The sequence below is a fragment of the Dipodomys spectabilis genome, unplaced genomic scaffold (assembly GCF_019054845.1).
Source record: "Dipodomys spectabilis isolate Male_0828 unplaced genomic scaffold, ASM1905484v1 ptg000297l, whole genome shotgun sequence".
Classification (NCBI taxonomy): domain Eukaryota; kingdom Metazoa; phylum Chordata; class Mammalia; order Rodentia; family Heteromyidae; genus Dipodomys; species Dipodomys spectabilis.
Window position 1 is genome coordinate 13,005,788 of NW_024870974.1, and position 16,791 is coordinate 13,022,578.

The window sequence follows — 16,791 nt, forward strand, 5'->3', positions numbered from 1 at the left end:
TCATCTAGGTAGAAGGTCAGGGAATCGAGCCAATCAACTTCTCTGTCAATAACCACAGAAGTAATTTTTAACTATTATTATTATTAATATTATTATTTGCTGGTCCTGGTGCTTAAACTCTGGGCCTGAACACTGTCCCTGAGCTTCTTTTTGCTCAAGGAGAGTATACTACCACTTGAGCTACAGAGCCACTTCTGGCTTTTTTGAGTAGTTTATTGGAGATAAGAGTCTCAAAGAGTTTCTTGCCTTTAAACCATGATCCTCAGATCTCAGTCTCGTGAGTAGCTAGCATTACAGACGTGCACCATTGGTGCCTGGCTCTTTTAGCAGTTTTTAATGTCCTGAAGAACTTAGCAAAGACTTCACTTCTTATCTCTTTTTTAAAAAAATTTGATAGGAAATCAGCTAAAATGCCATTTTGACGGTTTCAACTTTGAATGCTGAGAACGGTACTCTATCAACTGCAGTTCAAGATAGCCAGCTTCACATTTTGCTACTTAGCTCAAACATCACAGTGGAACATCTTTCTTCTGTTACAATGGCTCCTCACAGTTCTCCATCTTTCCCCACTGCTTCTCCAACCCCAGACTTTATGTTTTATTGTGAACTGACATTCTCGCATGGTGAAAATAACATTGCTGATAGAAACCTATGTCCTCAACATAAAGCAAGCTGATTCTGTCACTACCCAATAGGGAAATCATGCTGAAGCTGTCGTTCATATAGTACGTGCGATTATATTATCAACATGATACACCTGTGACATCAAGTCGAAAAAGAAACTCACAAGCAACCAATTAACAGATAGGCTGATTTGTACAGGCTGGTTTGTAGCCCATGTTGGAAATCATTCAATTCTTACATGAATATGAAATTGGTGATTTAATAGGCTTTCACTTCTGTCATAAACCTTATCTATGTACTGTCAAGGAAATACACAGGAAAATCTTTTAATTCAACTAATCTGAAAGTAATTCCATTTGGCAATTGAAAGTTATATTTAATGTTTGTACAGTTTCTTTGCTGTCACTAAAACATCCTTCTGGGCTGTCATGTTGAATAGATAGATTCAAAGTTCTGTTCTGATGATTTTTTGTTGTTATTGTTTTGTTTTACTAAAACAAAGAAATACATTTCAGCCATGTTTCATTTGCCTGAAAACAATGAAATAGATACATATTATATATATACACACAAAAAGAAAAAGTACATTCAGAACAGAGTCAGAACATGCTCTAATTATTAATTATTTATTAGAGATAGATAGCTAAAAGATCTTTAAAACTATTGCTACAAATATAAAAACTTCCAGATATATCTAGTATCATAATTCTATATTCATAGCAAGTAATTAAGGATGAGTGAACTATATTATGTGGGTGCATATAATAACTTTAATGAGATTGAATCTCTCTGAAAAAACTAACCACTTTAAAACAAAACTAATATAGAAAATAGATTCTTTAATTGGCTGTATATTTATGTGATAATATAATGTTAAACACTCAATGAATGCTCATTAAAACTGTTGTCTTAGACATAATCACTCTTATTTAGAATAAGACTAAAGAAGTTTGGGTCATGAACAACTTAACATACTCCTTTATAGACAGGGTACACATGTACAAGTTTATCAATTACTCCTATCTCAGCACTTCAATGTTATTCAGATATACTTAAACATTTAAAGTACATTTCCTCCAAAATGCAATATATTGTACCTCTGAAATGATCCAGTCAATTGTATTGCTGAGGTAGAATCATAGTACAACGCAACTAGTTGTATATTTTATTAAAAGACTATATAAAGCCGGGCACCAGTGGCTCATACCTATAATCCTAGCTACTCAGGAGGCTGAGATCTGAGGATCTCGGTTCAAAGCCAGCCCAAGCAGGAAAGTCCGTGAGACTCTTATCTCCAATAAACCACTAGAAAACTGGAAGTGGAGCTGTAGCTCAAGTGGTAGAGCACTCGCCTTGAGCTGAAGAGCTGAGGGACAGTGCCCAAGCCTAGAGTTCAAGCCCACGACTGACCAAAAAAAAAAGACTATTTAAGTTTGTCTTCCCAGGTGCAAAAATATTAACAATGTACAGGAATAGAATTTACAGAATGGTGTGCATCAGAAACAGACACAGCACTTTACATAACAATGTCTAAGACAGTGTCTAACACAACTTGGAAACAAACTTATCTTTCCTTATTTCTTATTTTCATTTTCAGGAGTCTTTCATCTTAGACTTTATATTTCTTCTCAAACAAAATCTACTAATCCTCCTTATCCTTAAAGATCAAGACCAAGTCTTAACTACCCTCTGAAGTCTTTTCAGACAAAATCCAGTGTGAAATGTTATTGTCATGTGCTAGGCTCCTGGAGTCCTCATTAGACATGGAATCTTTTATTGTCATGGGCTGTTAACTCTGTATTTCAGAGTAAGAGTCAGATTCCTTCTGATTGGCCAATAGTTCCTAATGGACAGGAGTAAGGAACTCCCCTTGCACATGTACCTCCCCACCCCACCCCACACACACCTTCCAGGTGAACATAATAGGCCTTTTACTTTGAATATAGCCAAGAGTAATAAAATGCAAAAGCAATTCAAATTAATAGCACTGTAAAAATATAATGAGTTTGATATAGATTAACTTTCAATGGTATAAATAACTTTAAAATAAGGAATTTACTTATTTTGACCATCATAAAACAAGGTATTCATAAACATGACTTTCAATGGTCACAGCAACACAGATGATCACGTTCATGTTTAGCTAAGTCCCAATAATCCCTATGTTCTAAAGGCCTGGCAAAGTTAAGGTAAGGTCTCCACCTTGTACCACTAGAGTGGTACTTACCACCTGATGCCTAACCTGATATGTAGAATGGCACATGCTTAGGTGTGGGAAAGGCACTTTATTATGAGTCTAGCCAAATCAAACTATCAAGTCCTTTGCTCTACTTTGTCTTTCAGCTGAACTGGAATGTAGAGGAAAGACAACTTCACGGAGGAGGGAAAGCAAGCTGTACTTAAAAAAAATCAAAATGATTGTAATCAATTCTTAATTAACTCACATGAAGACAAACACTCTAACAACAGACTATTTCTCTTTCTTTATGAAGTTACTGAAGGGGTGGTGGTTTGGGTATGCAGTTTCCATGTGTGGACATTCTGTCAAGGGTACTGCCCTCTCATCAGAAACAGTCAGGAGTTCTATAAGAGGGTAGATTGCTACTTTTGAGGACTAATACAATTTTCAAGTCATCTCTAAACCTCGTGTTATGTCCTTGTGGTGTGTCCCGGTGGCAAAATGAATAGAAAGAGAAACCAAAATAAACGAATTACAGTATAGCCTGGATAAAAAGGTGTCCTGGGCTTCCCTTAATTACTAGCTGTTTGGTGTTTTGTTTTTCTTTCAAGAAACAGTAATAATAGCCACAAACTCACTTCCCTGTCTGCTTCACGGTCCTCCCAAGGCTTCTAATAAAAATCAACTCTGTGTAAACTGTGTGTAGATTACTTTAATAGCCTGTAGAAGGAGGGGAAGACCGAGGATGTGTTAACATTTCACTGGGAAATTATTCAGCTGTGAAGATGACAGAAATGCAAGCTGTTGAGCCCAGGCAGGTATTTCCTGCCTGGTGGGGCCTTGCTCAAGGCCTGGACGAGATCATTGCAGCTGATGACACAGGAGCATTAACACATGACCAGGCCAGAGATCTAGGGACTGTAAGGACTGCACTTTCTTTTTGCTCCCTGAGATCTTCAGCCCTCCTTCATTTCATCCGGGAGGTTCCACCCCAGGGATAAAGAAAGAAGCCTAATCAGTTCTCATTCTGAGAGAGAAGAGAGAAGGAGAAGCTCCGTATAGTCGGAAGTAAACCCTGAGAAATTTCACAACTCTTTTTCTCTTTTTTCTTTTTGCCATAAATAGCCTTTCCCTCACTCTGGATACCTCCGGGTTTACATCAGCAAGGCTCAGCCTCCACGAGCGCGAGAGAGCGCCATTCACAAATCCCTCCATCACCTCTTAAGCCTGGATGCCACCCAGGGGAAGAATTTTCCTCCCATCCACCCCCCCCCCCCCGCACCCCTCCCTGGGACACAAGCCAAAAGGTCAGGGGGTAGCTTGGAAACCACCTGCAGTTCCTGATCAGGGTTGACTTTCTGCTCAGGTGACCCAGGCGTGCAGGAGTCCGGGGGTCACCGCGCGAGCGCGCGCGCGCGCGCGCACACACACACACACACACACACACACTGCACACACACACACACACTGCACACACACACACACTCTGCACACACACACACACACACACACACACACACACACACACACACACACACACACACACACACACTGGAGCCCTGGATGCGCCACCACAAAGCAATCGGTCCACTCTCCAGTTCGCTGGGCTGCTCCTGCCTCCAAAGCAGGAAGCTCAGAGCCCCAGGACCCGCCGGCGGAGGCAGAGGCGGTCCCCGCGTGGGCACTGCGGCTCCGCCGGGAGCCCCGGGCTCCCCGCCCCCTCCTCCCTTCCCCCCTCGCGTCGCCGTCCCCGCCCTGCCACCGGCAGCCGGCGTGCGCCGCTCCGGAGCTGCCCCGCAGCCCCTAACCTGCCGGCAGCGAGCCACCAGGGAGGGGAGCGGCCCAGAGCCGGTGCCAACTCTTGGCTGGGTGACCCTGCGCGCCCCGCAGCGCCCGGGAGCCCCCGGGAACCCGGGCCGGGGGATGGGGGGCTCCAGCCAGGGACCCGGGAGCCCCGTACGCGTCGCTTCCACGGGTCCACCAGGCCGGATCGCCGCGTCGGAGCCCACGGCCAGAGCCCGGGGCCTGGGTGGGAGCTGCTCAGGGAGCGGCCCGGGCACGGCGCGGTCACCTGCGGGGCGGTCATCCCCGCGTCCGTCCCGAGGCCGGCCCGGGCGCGGCGGCTGCGACTGGACGCGCGACCCGCGGGGCGCAGGGCGGGCGGAGGGGGCGGCGCGGGGGCCGGTACTACCTGGAGGGCTGGCGCCGCTGGTTAGGGCTCCTCCCCGGCACTCATGGATCTGCGTCTTCTGGGTGTCCTTCCGGACCCCCCTCCTTGTCCGTCCCCCGCCCCTTCTGGGCTGTCGGGTCCCTTCGGTCCACTCCCAGTGGCCGGAGTCGAGCGGCGTGATTTAATAATAATCCTCCAGCGCCTGCTGCCCGCGCCAGCACAGCCGCTGTGCCTGAACCGCGGCTTTCCAGTCTGTCATGTTGTTGCGAGAGAGAGAGAGAGAGAGAGAGAGAGAGAGAGAGAGAGAGAGAGAGGCGGATTGGCAGTCGGTCGATCGGCGACTATTTGCGGGGAGGGAGAGGGGAGCGGAGGCAGAGGAGGGCAGGGGAGGGCCGTGGGGAGGCGCTTCCAAGTGTGCGCGAGTGCGCCGGGTGTGAGCGCGTGTGCAGGGCCCGAGCCACCTCCCCGGCAGGCCGTGCTCTGGGGCTGCCAGCCGCGCAGCGCGGCCACGCGACCTTCGCGGCCTTCTGCAGACCTGAAAGAGAGAGTTTCCCCTCCCCCACTCCACCCCTCCCCCGGCAGGGGCCAGGGGCAGGGGGCAGGGGCAGGGGGCAGGGGCAGGGGCAGGGGCCAGGGGCAGGGGCCAGGGGCAGGGGGCAGGGGCCAGGGCCAGGGGCAGGGGGCAGGGGGTAGTGCCAGCCACCCAAGTGCGTCCACTCATCTCTTAACTGGCTCCCCATACTCTCCTGCAAGCTGGCCTGCCGCTGACTTTTCATTTTAGGGGAAGCTAAACTTGACTGTGCTGACTTGGCTTCCTCCAGGGCATCCTGGTCCACTGTCCCTCAAGTTCAAGTAGTCTAGGTAGGTCAGGATGAAAGGCAAGTAGGAGTGTGGAGAGAAGCTGGCGGGTCAGGGGGCAAGCTGGAAACGCCTGGTGTCCTTCCTCTCTCTCTTAGATCTTTCCCTCCCTCCCCTAAAGGAGAGCCTCCCTCTGAGGCTCTTTCTAGTTTTATTGTGGGTGTTGTTGCTTGTTGGTGTGCTGGTTTCCTTGACACCCTTTCCATTCGCATCCTGGCCTGGAATGGAAGCGTCAGAACTGTTACTGAAATTGGGACTTGGGTTTCTACACACCAGGTCCTCCACCGCAGGCTTTATGCCCAGAACCCACTGCCCATTTGGCATCCTTTGACTGATGACCCCCTTCAGCTGCGTGGTGCTCTGGCTTACCTAACTTATTTTCCCTTGATCGCCCCTCCCCTTGCCTGGCCTCATTTAGGGTCAGGTTTCATAGGTTCTGAAGGCTTTCCTATCAGTCCCTTTCTTTATCTCTTCTCCTATACTGTTATGTCTTTAGTGGGAAAGAAGCTGAACCTGTGCATTTAACTCTGTGTGTGTGTGTGTGTGTGTGTGTGTGTGTTTGTACGTGCATGCGTGTGCACATGCCAGTGATATTCTGGTAGAATGTAGTACCATTTCCAGGTAGATAATGTGTCACTATATTTAGAGATGTTTGTATATCTGACAAACATCACTTAGGCTCTTTATTAGCTTTCTTCCAAGATTACAAGGATCTTTGTCATCTGATGTATTGCCTATTGGGAAATGGCTCCCAGGAATCAAGCTAAACTTCTTTGGAGTGTGTGTGTGTGTGTGTGTGTGTGTGTGTGTGTGTGTGTGTGTGTGAACAAGTACATATGAGCTCTATGTAGTATAATTGGCCACAATCTGACCACAGATAGATTTTTTTTTTCAGTGTGATAATTTGAACTCAGAGCCTTGCTGGGCTTACTTGCTTATGGCTGGTACCCTATCATTTGAGCCACACCTCCAGTTCTCTGCTATCTGACTTCTGAAATGTGGCAATCGTGGGGTAAAAGCAAAGTGTGCTTTGTAAAGTCAATGTTTATGGTGTGTTTCATGGCATGGGAACAAGTCTACTGTCAGAGGGCAACAATTTTTATTGATGGAAGGGAACATTTAGGAAGCCAGAGAGGTAAGTCTGATGTTTTATTTGTTTCATCTTCTTCCGTGGTTTATGACCATTGTTGCATCTTTAAAAGTCAATCATGCCACCATTACAGTTGACTCTTTGTACACTGTGAACACCTGTGAATCTTCTGCATCTGCTTCAATAAGTTTAGAGCTCATTAAGACTGTTGTAAGCATATGATCAAGACCTAGCATCATAATGGAAGTATGCAAAAATTGAAGCAACACACACACACACACACACACACACACACACACAGAGTGATATTGGAAAGTGAATATCAAGTGCCCAGTAGAAAAATGTAAGTAAATATGGAATACTGTAACTTCTTAGATTAAGCATGCTAAATGGATATTTACTAACAAAGGAAATAGTAGGCATTTAATATGTTCTCTATGAACCATTTATTGTTGTTCTCTCAGTTCTACAGATAAGAACTTGGGAGGTAACTAGTTAACCCAAGATCATGCCAAAGTTAAGTGATGTAGCTAGAACTCTGCCTTTTGCTGCTGTCCATATGGCTTCCTATTCAAAATTCATAGGTCAGTCAAATGTTTCCTTGGAACTGTGAATAATTATGGAATAAGATGATCTACAATCCTTTGACATTTTCCTTCTAGCTCCCCCTTCCTTTGATTATGCAGAAAAGGGTTTAAAATGTTAATTTTTTAGGAGTATGTAAGGATTTTAAAAGGTCTTAATGTAGTTGGACTTAGAGAAGGAAAAGTTAAGAAACTTTTCTCCATAGTGATAGTAAGAAAAAAATATGTTAATTGCAAAGGAAAATCTTATATAAAAGTTATTTCTGAACATTTTCACGTAGAAAATATGTATGTAGTTTATTAAAAACTGCCAATACATATTTAAATTATTGGTTTTAGTCTTGAAGGGCAAGTTTTGGTGCTTGTTTCTCTATTTAATTGTCATTAATAATGATAATTATGATTCTATAATTCATACTTCAAAAATCATGAATTAGTCCAGATATTTCAAGGGCATTTTTGGTAACCATGGCTGATTGTAATTTTCACACTCTCAAATTGCATTTATAATAAGTGAGAGCCATGACAATCTGTCAATAGCCTTTTCCCCCCATTACGACATTAAATAAAACTGATGTTACTTGCTTATTTTCTGGAAATTTTCTTCCCAAATAAAGATTAGGAATCAGATGTGTTATACCAGAAAGACAAGTGAAAGTGTATAACCTAAACCATTCTTCTGAAAAAGTTATTTTGAACTTTGGTTTAAAAATATATATCTGCACTAGGAAGCTTGTTTATAAATTTTAATGAGTAACATTTGAGAAGTTTAGTAAATGAATTATTCCCTTTTAGGACTGCTTAATGTTTCAAGTAGAATTTCCCACTTGCAACACATTCAATGATAACAATTTTCGTTGTGATAGGAAAACAGAAAGCTAATGACTCTTTCCAATTTGTTCATTTTTATTGCTGGTAGATTTGCTGCTGTTTGGTTCCCAAGTGCATTTAACTGGCAAGTTCAATGAAGATTTGGCATAGCACCATCTGATGAAAGCAGAAAAATTAGGTTGCCAATTACATATGTGCCCCTTATGTGCACTGAATTCCCATTGAAGTGATGAGCCAGACTAGAAATTCCTCAGTAGTGGTACCTAAAAAGAAACAACAGAATGAGAGCTCTGGAAAGGTAAGAGAGATAATTTTTCTTCCCATCTGATGACAAGTCATAAGATGTTTTAGAAAGAAAATTAACATTAACACATTTCAAAACAAAATAGATGAAGTTTCATTCAAAACGGTTCCTTTTCTCCTTTGCTTGGTTTATTCTTCTTCACGTTATTTCCTACTCCATCCCAATTATCCAGTCACTCTGAGGAGAATTAGATGAAGGCTATTTCCCTCCTTTGCTCTGGCTTAATTGCTGTGGTTTTCATGTGGTGCTGATATTCCTCTCTTCTGGCATTGAGAAGTTAATCTCCCAAAATCATATGGTGATGGTATTTGAAAGTAGGATTTGGGTAGGAATTAAGGTAAAATAAGGTTGTGGCAGGAGCAAGCAGGCTTAGTGGCTTTGTTTGCAGAGTCAGAGACCTGAACTTCTACATTCTTGAGCACTCTCCTTCTGTTGCACTGTCTGTCTTGGTACGGCAGAGAAGGAAGGCTATGTCACCCCAGCAGATGCTGGCATTTTGAGAACCCCTCGCTCCCAAATGGTGAGAAATCCATTTCTTTTCTTTACCAGCCATGTGATCTATAGTATTCTCTCGTAGAACCAGTAAAAAAAAAATGCACATTGTGTACATGTATTAGCCTTCTGGATTGATTTCTATTTTACTAAGAGGTTAATTATCCTATTATGAAGACTGTGGCAAGATAAACATGAGTACCGTAGAAGGACAGGAACACTTAATCCAGATGAGGGCCAAAACTGATGCTTGCTATAAGACAAGGACTGATAGGGAAAAATATTTATAGGATTGACTGGAATGAATATTTATATAGAAGACTACTAATTGGGTTAAAAAAAAAAAAAAGGCCTGGTAGATAAAGCATAGTGCACATGAAGTTAGAGTTCTTTTCCAGGACTTTGAAAGTGGTGACTGTTACTTGGTCAGTTATCTAAATTTTTGGGTTTGTTTTTGTCAGTCTTGAACTCAGGGCCTGGGCATTGCCCTTTAGGTTTTTGTTGTTGTTGTTTTGTTTTGTTTTCTGTCGGTGATGGGGCTTGCACTCTAGGCTTGGGCACTGTCCTTGTGCTCTTCAGCTCAAGGCGAGCACTCTACCACTTGAGCCACAGCACCACTTCTGGTTTTCTAGTAGTTTATGGGAGATAAGAGTCTCATGGACTTCCCTGCCCGGGCTGGCTTTGAACTGTAATCCTCAGATCTCAGCCTCCTGTGTAGCTAGGATTACAGGCGTGAGTCACCAGCACCTGGCACCCATTGGTTTTTTTATGTAAGGCTGGTGCCCTACCTCTTGAGCCACTTCTGGCTTTTTTGTGGTTAATTGACAGTAAGAGTCTCAGGGACTTTTCAGTCAGGGCTGGTTTCCAACCATGATCTTCAGAACTCAGTTTCCTGAGTAGCTAGGATTACAGGCATGAGCCACCTGCACCCTGTTATCTATTGTGTTTTGTTTTGTTTTGTTTTTAACAGCACAAATTATGCCTAGTGGCAGTGCAGCAGGATCTGTTCTTGGTGAAATCGAGGCAGAGCCTAAATACAGCTTCCTGCGTTTAGATTCCCACGGTTCATCCTGGAAAGCAGATTCAGAAAGCAAGGCAAGCAAGGTGTCCAGCATCCCAGATTCTACTTCCTAGGTTTGCAAAGCTTCATAATTCTAAGTCCATATAATGTGCCAAGAGGTTCAAAACTAAATGGAATTGAGACACATCCCTAAACCCAGCAATTGAGGTAAACCCCAGCTTCCAGAAGACCCTACATGGTTGAGGAAGCTAAAAATCAACGTGGCGAAGAGAGATCACAGCTGAGCACAGCACTAACAGTCTCTGAATTGAGTCCTCTCCAGGTACGCAAACTCTATGAAAACAATGTTCATCAACATAATGCCAAAGAATCCTTACAAGATTTACCACTAGAGACTTACTGTTTTACAAAGTTTTCTTGCACTAGATTCCATTTTCTAATGTTGCTAATGAGGAACTTGGGAAAATGACTTTAGGGTGTCTTGCTTTGGCATAAGGTAATTTCTAGGTTTGGAAACTATTTGTATATTGTTAAACTAATTTTTAAGTCATTGTTCAAAGGGCTTTCAATTCCATGTCAGGCTATGAGTACAGAGCATCTTTATCCAGTCCACCCTTTCATTCTTCCCCATCTCTCCCCTCCTTCAAGTGATGTACCTCCATCTTTATACATGTACATTGAACACAATGCTGGAATTCTATTTTTCCCTGACTGTGATATTTTGAAAAAACTTAACTTGGTGAATTGGTTCCTTTGTTATCTGTGGGTTATACCAATCAAAATAGCTTAACGTATCAACTAAGCTTTTAAGTTCTATTTTATTTTTGTCTATTTAGTTATGAACATTTCCTTGAAATAAATAGAACTTGATGCATTTTAAACACATTTCTAAAAATAACACATTGATAAAAACCCAAAACCAACACCAAATAGGACCTTAACTCATATAAATAGATCTTACGATTATAAAAGTATATCAAATAAGGCTATAATAGTAAAGTAGACTTGTGCTACTTAAAGATACAGTGAATAATGCCAATAAAATAGCCAGAACCACATTAAACCAGTACTAGAGCAATCTGAAGACTGGTTTTAGCATCTGTCAGTTTCTGTACTGGCAGCTTCACAAATGAGACCTCTTTTTAACACAACATCACAGCAGGAGATACAGACATGTGAATTGTAATTAAAGTGTGAAAAAAAAGCATTTTCTAGTTGTCATTTATATAAAACTTACATTATGAAACCTAGACTAATGAAATTATGTCGAATGTAACTCATTTTATTTTTTTCTATTCCATGCACAATTTGGCCAAAAATTTTAACTTCACTAATGAATGCATAATGCCTTCATAAACTGAAGTGTGTTTTCCTTAGGTCTGGTTCACTCAATAATGAGATTCAATTAGCTTTTAATCAACCGAGTACAGAACATGAAGAGAAATAATTTATACATTTTTATGCAGTCATTCTAGAGTTGCTGAACTGAGTAGTTGGGATTACAGATGTGAGTCACCTATGCCTGGCTTATTCTCAGTTTTTAGCATTTACATATCGAGCAAACTAAAATACACAACACATAAAATGCAGCTACTACATGTGCTGCATATATTTGAGTTCATTAAAAACAAGAAGTATGTGTGTTCTCAAAGCAATAATGTACTAACCAAATTTAAAATATTACACCAAAAAATGTCTAATTGTTTTTTGTTTTCTATAAACTTGGGTTAATTTTAAAGTTTCTGGTATTTACTCAGGGCTGGATGCTGTCCGTTGGCTATTTTGCTCAAGATTCTCTGATTTTCATGTCCTGGTGCACTTCCAACTGTGATCCTCAGATCTCAGCCTCTGGAGCAGCGAGGATAACAGATGTGAATGGCCAGCTCCTATCTTCCATGTTGAAATGCATTTTGTAGAGATTGGGTTTTGCTCACTTTTTGCTCAGATTCCCAATAAGAGGACTCTCCATCTCCATTCCTGATAGCAGGGATCACAAACCGTATGTATTCTTGACATTTTAAATGATTAGGTTTATTTTATGTATGTATAGTTTCAAACACGCATATCCCTAACCTACCACTGGGGTACCACAATGTGTTTTTTGAGCTGTCATTATTTCCACCTTGGCTACAAATGTTAAATTGTCATGCAATACATGATCCAAATATGGCTTTACAAATTCCACACACACTTCTTAACAAGGTTACAACTGCGTGGTAAAGGTTATGTTGTTTCCTTTTTGAGCCTTAGCCAACCTTTGTGAACAAATTAACCGAGAGAATAAGGTAAAGATGGTGTTAATGATTTCCTAACTCAGGCCACATTATGACCACTCACTGTCCCGTTGTTTTCTTGGGACATTTGCTCTTGGAACATGGATACCTGCTGTGAGGAAGGTAAGTCTTCAATACAAAGGACCACATGGAAGAACCATCATCAGTCACCAGTCCCTGACACTAAAAATTGCTATGTGCAGCCAGCACCAATTTGCCTGCCATTGAGGCAAGTCATCTTCTAAGGAGACTTTCCAGCTCCCCATTTATACACACCAACCTGTCACACGAAGCAGAGACAATCTATAACAGTTTTCTTTCTGTAATATATCAAGTTATCACAAACTAGTGATTTAAAATAAGCTCTACTTCATAGTATCACAGTTCCATAGGACAGAAGGCCAATAAGCCATGGCTGTATCTCTGCTCAGTATCATGAACCTGAAGTAAAGGTTTGAACTCTTATCTGGAGGCTCTGGCACACCAATCCAAGCTCATTCCACCGGACAGAATTCTGTTCCTGGTAGTCAAATGACTGAGATCTTTGTTTTCCTCAACACACGGCTCCCTCTGTTTTCCAGCCAACAATTATAGCTCCAATTCTCCTGCTTCAGATCTTTAATTTCCTCTTTATCCATCTGCTTTTAAAGGGATCATGTGATTGGACTCATACCTGCCTAACAATGTCCTTGTCTTAAGATGAACCTGGCCTTATAACAACACAGTCATCCTAGTAAAGCCCATTGTATTCACATAAGCTTACTATATTCAAAAGAAGAATTACCCAAAATAACAGTTCTGAGAGGTTAGACAATTCTGCCTACTATGTTCCTTGCTAAGTGTTTATACCATTAGACCATCAGCCACTGTTGGACTCATGACTGACATGCTCATCCACATAACCCAATATTCAGCAGAAGCAAAAGAATGCAGGCTAAATGAGACAAGGATTGGAGGATATTGTTGTCAGTTTTCTCTTTTATTATTATTCCTGAAAATTATATGTAGTAGAGATACATTATTTTTTGAGAGACTATGTTTTCCTTTAAACTCTTAGTGTTTTTTTTTTAAATCTGCTATTCACTTTCATAAGTGAACTTTTTTCTGAACTGACATTGAAAATGTAGCTGAAATCGATGACTATAATTCTAGCTATTCAGAAGGCTAGAATTTGGAGGATTAAAATTCAAATCCAGCATAGATTAAAAAGCCCACAAGACACCATCTCCAAATTAAGCAAATAAAGCTTAAGTGATAGAGAGCAAGCAAAGCAAGTCAGAGACCCTAAGTTTAAATCTCTATTCTGACCCTACCCCTGTGTATCCACACATATATATATATATGTATATATATATATGTGTATGTCTATACATATATATTTATATATAATATGATATATATTGTCGCTACCCGCCTCGACCACCAAGGAAGACGCGACACCGAACTCTTCTCTCTGCAGTTTATTCAGGACCTTTGAACAATCTTCTGACCCCAACCCCGGGGGGAGAATTCCCCACAGCCTTAAGTACCCACTGGGTAGCCAACCCTGATACGCCACGTGGGAACCACCAATAGGTTCAGGTACGCGGAAGCAAGCCAGATTCTTTGCCTTAGCCATATAAGGAGTTGTTTACCACAGAGAGCACTCGCCATCGGGAAGGCGGAGGGCAGAAGCTGGCGCCATCTTCCAGGTGTGGCCTCTCGCAGCTCTCTACAATATATCAGTGAAGAAATTCAAATAGTATTGTTATAGAAATATTATTCTATTAATTTCTCACCAATATCTTTTATTTTTTGGGGGGTCCAGTCGTGGGGCCTGAACTCTGGGCCTGGGTGCTGTCCCTCAGCTCTTCAGCTCAAGGCTAGCGCTCTACCACTTGAGCCACAGCGCCACTTCCGGCTTTTTTCTTTTTGCTTATGTGGTGCTGAGGAATCGAACCCAGGGCCTCAGGCATGCAAGGCAAGCGCTCTACCACTGAGCCATCTTCCCAGCCCACCAAAATCTTTTATGCCTATAAAATCTTCATTTCTTAAATCTCAGAAAAGTAAAATTTGAAGAGCTACTGGTTCAAGATGGGGAACACATCTTGCCTTTCAGACACCAATGAACAATTAGAATACAATGTGAAATTCAATGCACACCAAAGTTTGTAAGAAGTTTCAGCTTGTTTTTAGGAAACCACCATCCAATAATATAAACTCCCACTTTCAGTCCTCATTTTATGTTGGTACATTCTAAATTAACATGGTCACATCAATTGACATGGCTACATTGATTGAGCTCAAGGGGAACTGTTTCCTAAAACTCCCTTCCTGTGTTCTCACCCTGGCCCTTCTTCCTACTACTTACATTGTTGAGGCATCAAGAGACACATATAGGTAAATAATGTGTTGGGTGGATTGAACTAACTAAATTTGTCATACCTTTTCTTCCTAGCTTCCAAATCTGCTGGTGTCAGCAGCTTTTAGCCCACCACTAGGTGTAGTGACCACTTCATTCTGTACAAGTCTGCTCAGTCCTACAGTTGCCCTATTATCATCCCTGTAATAAAGCTATTCATTCCATACCATGCATGTGTTAGTTCTGCTCCTCTGTGAAAACATGTACTAACACTGATATGTTTAGCAGAAAGAACCAAAGGAATACTAAGAATTACATAGAGATGATAAGAGCTGAAAGTGAATTAAACTAACAGGATCACCACTTGGATCTGTTCCTATTTGAAACATTTCTTCCATTGTCTTGGCTTCTTGGAAATTTGTGTGTGTGTGTGTGTCTGACTCCCTCCCTCTCTCTCTCCCTCTTTTTCCTTTTCTCTTAGTTTTTCTTCTTCTCCTACCATGCATATCCAGTGTCACCAACCCTTTTGTGTTCGTCTTCACATTGTTTGAGCATCTAACTGTCTCAATAATTCTACTCCTATGACCAGACCCAAGTCATTCTCATGTTTCACCCAGGCTATTGCAATAGATTTACAGCTCATTTCAGTTTCCACCTTTGCACCTTTACATTCTCAGCACAACAGGCAGAATTACTCTGTTAAACAATCTAAGTTACATCATAGTACAGTTCTCAGAATCTTCCAAAGACATCTTCTTGATCACGAGAATGGTATGCAGGCCTAATGTTACAAGACTCTCCTATTGAAACCACTACTACTATTTATTACTAGAATTCTATCTGTGAATTATTCATTTAGGTACAAGAAGAGATCCTTTTTTTCTGACTTCTCAGATGTCACTTCATTGAGACTTTTTCTGGCCCCTGCATCTAAAATGGTAACTTCACCCCATAGACAGACAACTTCCAATTCCCCAGGGTTGCTTTATTCTCCTTAATAGTTGGCACAATCTCAACATTGTACACAGTATATTTCTTCTTGTTCGTATCTGTACATTTCAATTCTGTATGAAGACAGTGTAAGGAATCTTGAAATCTGTTGATCAACAGGGGGTTGGAGGGAAGAAAGAGAAAACAGGAGAGAAGATTGCTCTAATTAAAATATATCTATGTCAAAAGCACCAGGTTGAAACCTCTTGGTACAATTTATACTAAAATGTGAATGGCAAGAAACTAAAACAGGCTCTGTTGAGAGAGAGAGGAGAAGTTGCCATTGGGAAAGGGAGGTTGAGAGATGAGTGAATGAAGATGACTATCGTTGGAATACTTTATTTGTATATTTGAAAACAGTATAATGAAACCAGTTGAATTTGCTTTGGAAGTGAAGAGAGGGTTAAGGGAAAACAATAGAGGGGTGAGTTTGAGTGGAATGTGTTGTAGGCATGTATGGAAATGTCACAACAAACGGGTGCTAATAAAATTGTAAAAAGAGAAAAACAGAGGCCATGAGATATTTCTGTTTCTACCTATGCCTAAAAGAGCATTTTGTACTTGCAGTCCTTGAATACATAATTTTCTCAATACATAATAATCCACTGATGAAAGTAGAAAAGTATATGCTCACTGAATAAAAACACAACTATTAAAACACTGCAGGGGGATGGAGACCATTTCTATATTATATTTGCTGACATTTAACAAAATCAGATCCAGATTCTCATCACGTTGAACACCTTTTATCTTTATTTTTAATTTTTTAATTTTTATTGTAAAGATAATTTTTTATTATATAGTGGGGTTACAGTTACATGAGTAAGGCAAATGAGTACATTTCCTATCAGGTATTGTTACCTCCTGCTTTGTTTTTCCCCTACCACCCCTTCCCTTCCCACCAACTCCCACCCCCCACAAGTTGTAAAATTCATTTTCACCATAGTGTCTTGTACAAACACTTTTTTTTAAAATTTAATTTAATTTTATTTGTGAACATACTGTACAGAGGAGTTACAGTTACATGGGCAGGA

General features: G+C 41.5%; 1 protein-coding gene across 1 annotated transcript in view; it reads right to left on the minus strand.

Annotated features, from left to right (window-relative positions):
* Positions 1–5,342, minus strand: part of Ccser1 (coiled-coil serine rich protein 1) — a 389,496-nt gene extending 384,154 nt beyond the window's left edge. Inside the window, 1 exon segment of the mRNA XM_042701889.1 lies at positions 4,995–5,342. The gene's annotated coding sequence lies outside the window, so the exon portion shown is untranslated.
* Between the last annotated feature and the right edge of the window lie 11,449 nt (positions 5,343–16,791).